Genomic DNA, 8,779 nt, shown 5'->3' on the forward strand with positions numbered 1-8,779 from the left:
AGTTTTGCTTTCTTTCTTTTTTTGGTACCGGGGATTGAACTCAGGTCCTTGTACTTGCGAGGCAGGCGCTGGAACCACTGAGCTAAATCCCCGGCCCTTCTACTGCAAGTTTGTACTTTAGTGTAATAGCAGCAGACTATCCATCTCAGTACCTTTCTTCACTTTATCCCTGTGGGTAAGCTGGATATTTTACCTGTGTTATGGTCCATCTAACTAGCTTTGCATATGTTTACCCCAGCATCAAAGAAAGTTCAATAGACCCACATCACTTCAGGATTTGTTCTTTAAAAGTTTTTTTATTTTTTTGATAGAAGTAGACCAATTCAGTACAATCATATATGAAAAAGCAGATTTGCAAGTTTTGGAGGAGATCACAAGGGAATAATCAGGTTACTCATGATGAATACGATCCATTATGGTAAAATACACGCTTTAATAACAGAAGGGCAGTGTGGGTGGATGATGATGATGATGATGATGATGATGATGACTTTGACCTTGGCCATGGGGGCCAGAGTTCCTGTGACAGTGAAATGGAGCAGGAATCGATTGATACAGTCAAGGGAATGAAGGCTTCTTTGATTCAGATGATGACGAAAACAGCATATTTAAAGGGAGTTTCTTACAGACAGCGTACACTTTGGTGTTATTTTTGTCTACTTTGATAAACTCTATTTTTAAATAATGCAATTAGAATTGACATTAAAGTGATGATTAATATAACTGGATTGATATCTACCCCATGTACTTTGATTTTTTTCACTTGGCAGTATTGCATAACTTAGATCTTCTTCTACATCATCAGTATAGATTTGCCTATGATTGTTTTAACAACTGCTTGCTTTTCCACCTTACAGACATATACCACAATTTATCACACCTGTGATGATAAGCATTGAGATCATTAAATCTTTGTATTTATCATTTTAGTCCTGTCTCCCCTTCGGGGCCATGGCTACCTTCCAAAAGCATATATTATATCTTAATCATTATTATCTTTTTAGAACCTAGTACAATGTCTTAATCTTAACATCCATTAAGAAAATGAACAAAGCAATAAATTAAAATAGGCAATATGTGGTCCAGGGAGTTTAGATCCTGATATTTACCCACTATTATCTTTGTTATTATATTTATTAACTATTACTTGGCTCTCTGACATTGGGCAAGTCCTATCAGCTTTTTATTTATCTTGGTTTTTTGAGACAGCATCTTGTTATGTAGCCCAGGCTGGCCTTGAACTTGCCTAGATCCTCCTGCCTCAGCCTCCCAAGTGTTGGGATTACAGATGTATGCCACTGCCCCCAGCTTCAGTTTTCCACTGAATTGAATACATAAAATGAGACTTGAGCTTCTGACTCTGAAATCTTGTAATCGCTAGCTCTTGTTAGACTGACCAGGATCTGACTGCTCTGCAGTCCCAGGAACTGAGATAGGGCAACATCCTTCTCCTGCTATTGAAAACAGCTTTCTCTTACCTGGGTCCCTGCTGAGAGATCAGCTTGCTCAGAGCCTAATCATTTCTCTTTGGGAGTGAACACTTCAGGAGTAGATCCTTTAATATGCTGAGAGCCATGTGAGGGTGGCTGTGCACTGAGATAAATATCTTTCTGTGAGGGGTGTTTGCCAGGGCTACAGGGACAAGTATAAAACAGTTTCACACAGACTAACTTCTATTTACATAAAATGTCCCCATAATGCAGGGCATTGTGCCTCTTCTGCAAAGAAAAAAAAATGCATTAACAAAGGGCATTGCAATGATGGCAAAATGGATGTTACCATTTCTCCCTGACTGATAATCTCTAATGCTACCCTTGGGAAGCCCTGACTTTCAGAATGATTTATTTGTCAGCGTTTGGAGTTTTTATTCCCATAATGGATTATCTGGCAAATGTAGCAATGGGCAGTGAAGAAAGGCTCAGCACTGGAAGCAAAATGAAAAGTGTTTTTAATGTTTTCTGGGGATTTGACCTATTTCTGATTTTCTGAGGTGAAGTTTTTACTTCAAATCAAGCAAGAATGAAAGGGGATAAAAATCAATAGGCTTTTTTGTTTGTTTATTTTGATGTTCTTTACGTGTCCTTTTTTCTTACTGCCAAACTCTGAAACTGAATGTTTGGCTGTCAGGGGTAAAGCTGAGGGTAAGGTTTTTCCCCTTATATCTTTGGTTTTATATTTCTTTGGTGTACAGAAACCTTGTCATGCCATTATTAGAAAATTCACGCCAAGAGGCCAGCACACAGTCTGTTTGGTGGCAGACAGCAGGTGTAAGTAGGAAGGCTGCCGAGTGGCCGGCACCTTAAGGGCCCCATTCTGAGGGAGAAGAGAGGCGACTGTGTACTTTACTGATCGGATTTCACTTTGGCTTTTTTTTTTTTGCATTTGAAAATTATGTAACCCTGGCAGTTTTCTGCAAAACTCTTAAGGATGCTCACACATAGGATAGCTTTCTTTTCACTTGTTTCTCAAATTTCCCCAATGTTATAAGATAAATATCAAACTTAATGCCTCAGCTTTTGAATCTAAGGATCAAAGCAATAACTTTTAGCAACAGTGCTATCCTACGGCCTTTCCTGTGCTCTTGGAGCCATCTGAAGCCTTTGTTGTGTAGGTGAAGGTCCACTGAGTACTCCACGGATATAGATTTATGCCCAGCACTGAAGTAGATGCTCACCATGTAGGTCATGTTTTCTTCTTTCACTGCATTTACAATATAAAGGAAAGGGGGGAAGCTGAAAATGCAAGATGCATGTTGAGTTGTTTTGATTAAGTATCAATGGAGTGGAAGAAATAGTGATATACGCTGTATATGCTATCTAACATAATCCGTCAAATCAAACCTTTATGGTTTAGAGATAAAATTGCTTTAACTTTAACCTCAGTAATATCAGTGCTCAAGAGATCGAACTTTCACAGTTTTTTTGACAACACCACCCAACCTTGAACTTTTCCATGCCTGACAGGTTTTTTTACACCAGCAGGAAAGAAAAGCGACTAGAATGGCCTATCTCTGAAGGACATAACATCTAATTAATTAATTAAAGGAAAATCTTAGGTAAGGCTCATTAATTCCTTGGGATACCAGTAGCTGCAGTCTCACTTCTGATTCACCACGAAACAGGCTTTGGCCCAGAAAATTTGATCGCTCTTTATTGCAAGAAGTATATTTACAGGGGGCTTCAAATGAACAGTAGATGAAAAGATTCCAACCAGCACATTAGAGAGTCAATGGCAGATAGGCTTCTCAACATCAGTGGACAGTGGTGACTTCCCCTTAACTGACAGCAAGGGAGAAACATGTAACCACTTACGATTTACCTGACATTGATTTATATACTTCTTTCCAGACCAACCACATGTTTGTCTACTCCCTCTGCCTTCCTTTTGCCAACACACTATCCAGTAGATTAAACTTTAATTTTATTCATTATCAACATCTCTTGAAGAATTCAAACCCATCACTTGGGGGGCTCAGTAAAGACCCCCTTCAAGAGCAGATAAATGAGAGACAAAGTAAAATGCGATTCACAAAACCACCTGCAATGGTTGAGCCTCTCTGCTTGGGGGCTACTTTAAAATTTCCCACTCTTTGCTTTAGAAAGATAACTCACCATTTGTGTGTGTGTTTGTGCACTTGTATGTGTGTGCACATATCAGCAGTTCTAAATAAAAATGAGGGCACAAAATTGGCTTCACAGATTTAAAAAAAAACATTTCTAATCACACAATTGCATCCTAGAAATAAAACTCAAGATATTAATTCGTTTTTGGATGAAGCCTATGAAATTGCTAATCCAAACAACCAGTCCAGAGATCAGCCTGTTGTAAATCAGACTTGCAGGAATTCAGATTACTATCTCTAGTAATAAAGCAGGTAGCAAAAGAATAATTTCATCATAACTGGTCCCCAAAGTCAAGACTTACTTAATTACTAAAAACTTACTGGATTTTTGCTCCTACTTCTACTTAGGACTAACCAGGAAAAGCAAGTATGTTCCCTAACCAATCATTTAGAATGCTGGATTCTATTTAGCCCACTTACAGCTTCACCAGACCAGCAGCTTCCAAATGGGGTACATAGGAAGTTTCCTTTTTCTATTATACACTGTCCCACTCCTCTTCCTGCCTTAGGCTCTTTGGAAAAATCCAACTTATGTGGGTTGGGTCTCCTGCTACAGAAAGATCTGACTATGTAGGGTTCGGTTTTCTCATTTGGCTAATCTTCACTTACTTCCAAAGCCATTTCCTTTCCCCATTTTCCAGCCATGGTTCTGACTATTTTCCCTTGGTCATAAGAGTTATTTCCTTCCTGAGCTTGTTGGTCCCAGTGCCAGGCCTTTGTCAGTCCCCTGGCACTGCAGGCTTTGATGTCCTTTGAGCCACTTGTATACCTGTGCTGGAAGCAGGAGCACTGCCTCAGAGCCAGCTAAACACCTTTCTTCTGCTGCCTCCTCGTCATTGCTCTTGTGTCATTTTGGAAGCACCTGGAATTAAGGCAGGGAAAGCAGAGAAAGCCCTTTGGCTTTCTACTTGTGGTTGTTTCTGAATGATCCCCTCTCCAACAAGGTAGGAAAAATAGGTGGGGTGGAGATTAATATTCTTCTGCTCGGTTTGCTTTCCCTTTGTGTCTCCTGTCTCCTCCCCCAAGTCCATCTAGACTATCAGATGGTCATGGGGTTTTATTCTTTCCCTTCTTAAATGTCTTACTCTCCTAAACTGGGGAAACACACTTCACAGGCCGTTTTCTGCTCTGTGAAAGAAGGTCCCTGGGAGTCCTGTAGAACCAAGCCTACATCACATTGGTGGATGACCAGCTGCTGCTCTGAGCCACCTTCCCATCCCAACCACACATTCAGGAACTTGGCACAGGGCACTTCATGTAACTGCTGACAGTCAGAACTGTTCACCCATTGTATGACTTGGTTTGCTCTGATGAGGTTGTGCCTGGTCTATTTTGATTGGTTGGTGCTTGGTCTGTTTTGATTGGCTAGTGCATAGCTGCACTGATTGTCCATCTCCCTATCTCAGGCGAGGGAAGTGGGTAAGACATTCAGAAGAGCAAATGAAGAGACATGAATATTTTTCAGTATGTTACTCCTTTGTATGTAGAGCTCACTTTTAAGTTGTAAGTAAACTTCCAGGGAAAGTTCTGCTTGTTAGAGTGCTTATGTCCACACTGTTGGAGTCAGACAAGGCTGTGCTTATTCCTGGACCTGCCTCTGACCAGCAGAATAACACTGGATTTGCTACCGACCTTCCTGATATGTATAGCACAGGTAAGGACACACAGAACAGCGCAGTGCCTGATACGTAGAGAACAGCTGCTCTTAGTACTGTATTTGTAAAACCAATTTGTTCTGAATTTTTGAATTTTAAGAGAATCCTATAAAACTCTGGTGTAGGGTAGATGAACATAACATCAACTATATAAACTCGAGTTTAACAGCCAGAGACAGGTGTATCTATTGGTGTTCATGGCTGAAAAATGAGAGACTTAAATGTGGCCCAGTGAGCAGACGGGAAGTTTAGCAAATGCAGTCTCAATGGAATGGTTGTGCCCCAAGAAGTGAAAATTAGTTTGGGGGACAAAAAAATCTAAGATATTACAATGGCCTGCAGTCCCTCTAAAGGGCCATTACATATAAACAGATGTTTTGGGTAACTGTGGCATTAAAATTTCAGTGGGTGGGGAGAAGTAGGAATGACCAAGGAAAGTCTTAAAAGAGTTCTGTGAGGTGCAAGAGAGCATAATCAGGTAGATGCATGTTTCCAAAGGAGAAGTAGGAAGCGCCCCTGTTACAGCTAACAGCACTGCAAGGCTAATCTTGATCTCTGCTTTCAGCCTAACTGATAATTAGGTGTCTCCGCCTTGGCACACAGACTGCTCTGTGGCTCCAGAGTGACCCCAGACCCCCTCCCCTTGGGCTTGGCTCGCTGTCTCTGACACAGTATTATTTATAGCCACGTCAGCCCGAGACAGCAGTGCCTCTGTCCTCCAGCCACATGAGTCACGTGGCTCCATGAGCCACCCCTGTACCACACTCGTGCCTCATTCCTGCCTCGCTTAGAACACGTCTGTTGCTGGGCACCGAAGATTTCATTCAGTCTGCCCAACAGCCATCTGGCATCCGGGCTCCTGGCATCCAGATTCTTCAGATGTGAAAACTGTGAATGACTATGTTCGTACAGCTCAGGAAGTGGCAGAGCTGCGATCAAATTTCCATCTGTCTGATACCAGAACCTGATTTAATCATCTCTGCCGTCTCCCGTGGCTTCTATCATAAGTTGGCTGCTCCTATGAGTTCCTAAACTCTTGAGGACACGAGCGTTTCAATTTTATTTCTTTTATTAGTACGTGTTTGCAGGACGCGATGTTTACATGCACCTTGGGGAGTGAGTACCCGTACGTAACACAACTTGCTTCTTGTTGTAGTCCGCTTCCTGCCCGTCTCCCACCCTCCACCCTAAGTCCCCTTTCCCCATTTTTATCTCATTGTTATTATTATCCTCAGCTCATGTTTATGACACATAACGTTTACAATTATCGAGGTTATTAGTTTCGTGTATATGGTTTATCTTGTTTCTACTTCCCCTTCCTCTCCCCCCTCCCTTCTGTTTTGTCTCCTGGACCCCTTCCCATCTGCAAGAGATCTAGCCCCTTATTTATTTCTATCTTTCCTTTTTGGTTTTACTTTGCCTAACTCAAAAGAGAGGTATTTAAGCTTGTGCAACTGATTTATTTCACTCAACATTATATTTTCCAGATACGTCCATTTTCTTCAAATGTCTCAAATTTATCTTTCTTTAAAACCAGGTGGTATGTATAGATGCCACATTTTAAAAATCTACTTGTCCGCTAATGACAGACTACTGTCAGGACTTAACTATTATAAATTGCGCTGCTATAAACATTAGTAGGTACGTATTGCTGTGCTACGCTTTTACCTCCTTGTGGGAAATACGTAGAAAGGGAATAGGTGGTCATATGTAAATTTCTAATTTTAGTTCTTTGAGAAATTTCCATCCTAGTTGTACTAGTTTGCATTCTTACCAAAAATGTAGGAGGGTTCCTTTTCAACACAGCCACGTTAGCATTTTTTGTTCTCTGACAGTATCACCATCCTTTCTTGTGTAAGATGAAATCTTAGTATTACTTTAATTTCCATTTCTTTAGTGCCAGAGAAGTTGAACATTTTTTCATATATTTGTTGGCCATTTGTACTTCTTCCTTTGAGAAGTGTCTGTTCATTTCATTTTCCCATTTCTTGATTGGATCTTTTATTTTACGTGGTCTAATTTTTTTGAGTTGTTTATATGTTCTACATATTAGTCCTCTGTCTAAGGACTGGCTGGCAAAGATTTTTCCGCCATTCATAGGTCGTCCCTTTACTCTTCTGAGTTTCTTGCTGTACAGTTTTTAATTTGATGTAAACCCATTTGTTGTTTCTTATTATTATTTCTCGGGTGATTGGGGTTCTGCTCTAAAAAAAAAACAACTCTTTCCTACACATATGACTTCAAGTATTTTACCTATTTTGTCTTCCAGTAGGTTCAGTGTTTCTGTTTTAATGCTTAGACCTTTGATCCATTTTGGCTTTAGTTTAGTACATGGTAAGAAGTATGCGTCCAGTTTCAGTCGTCTGCAAACAGCAGCATTTGTTGAATGGGCTATATCTTTCTTCCATGATATGCTCTTGGCCCCTTTGTCAAAGATCAAACTGCTGAATGCACCTGGAGTTGTTTCTGTGTCCTCTTCTGTTCCATTTGTCTGTTTTTGTTTTCAATACCATGTTGTTTTATCACTGTTGCTTGAGGACAAAAGCATTGACATCTATATTTTGCCGTTAAGAATGGTGCCTGGAACATAATTAACGCTCCATAAATACTGTTGAATGAATGAATGGATGGATAAATAACTGAATACACTTTGGAGCCTTTCTGAAAACTCAACTTTCAACTATCAAGAGAATGTCATTGTTCTTGATTCTACAAGTTCCATGGCTGAACAGTAGCCAACAATAATCTCTACTTCAATTTCCTGAGGGTGGAGGTTGTTTCTTCAGCCTGAGTGTGGTTAAGCAATCTCTACTGATACCTTCTTTTTTCTTGTGGAGTGAAGACAAATGTACTAGATGTATATAAAAGTTATAATAAAAATTTGAGAGACTCCTAAAATTAAATATTTTAAACACATTATGGTCATTTGAAGTATGTATCATACGACCTTGTAGGAAAGTTGTCTTTTTTCTCAGTTACCAGGGAAGTAGATATTTCAAAAGATGGACAGAAAACTGTGATGAATATTATGCTTTATGTATTTGTAAACTCTTCTTTTTCACAATTTTTCTTTTAAAATAATGCGATTTCAGTTATTTTAGTTTGTCTCAATTAGCAAACTTCATAGAAAATGTTTTTTTTCCTTTTTATGATGGCTCATTTATTTGGAATACAGTGTGGCCTTAGTTTCCTGGGTACCTATGATGGTTTTGATAAATTAACTACATGGATGATTAATGGGATTATTGTTTTAAAGTCTTTGAACTTTCTTCAAGAAAAGTCAAATTGTTAGTTTCTTTCAAAAATGATTCAAAGGCTACATTCATAAGCTACAGAACTGAAAGGTAAAATCTTGAATGAATTTATCATGTAGGCCTATATGAAAGAAATCAAGGGAGAAGCTTAATACTCTAGCTTCCATGTTGATTTTCTTCTAGTGGAGTCTTTTTGAAGTGATCTTTTTTTTTTTTTTTTTTTTTTTTTTTTTTTTTTGAGGGGGAAA

General features: G+C 39.5%; 1 long non-coding RNA gene across 1 annotated transcript in view; it reads right to left on the reverse strand.

Moving 5' to 3' along the window:
• Positions 1-449: 449 nt before the first annotated feature.
• The window catches only part of LOC104860588, an 8,646-nt gene continuing 316 nt past the window's right edge, over positions 450-8,779 (reverse strand). Inside the window, exons 2-3 of the long non-coding RNA XR_779730.1 lie at positions 2,675-2,732; positions 450-520 (exon numbers count right to left, since the gene is read on the reverse strand). This is a non-coding gene — a long non-coding RNA (uncharacterized LOC104860588). The remainder of the gene's footprint in view (positions 521-2,674; positions 2,733-8,779) is intronic.

Source organism: Fukomys damarensis, unplaced genomic scaffold, assembly GCF_012274545.1.
Source record: "Fukomys damarensis isolate Sample0158 unplaced genomic scaffold, DMR_v1.0_HiC HiC_scaffold_18, whole genome shotgun sequence".
In the NCBI taxonomy this organism is placed as follows: Eukaryota; Metazoa; Chordata; class Mammalia; order Rodentia; family Bathyergidae; genus Fukomys; species Fukomys damarensis.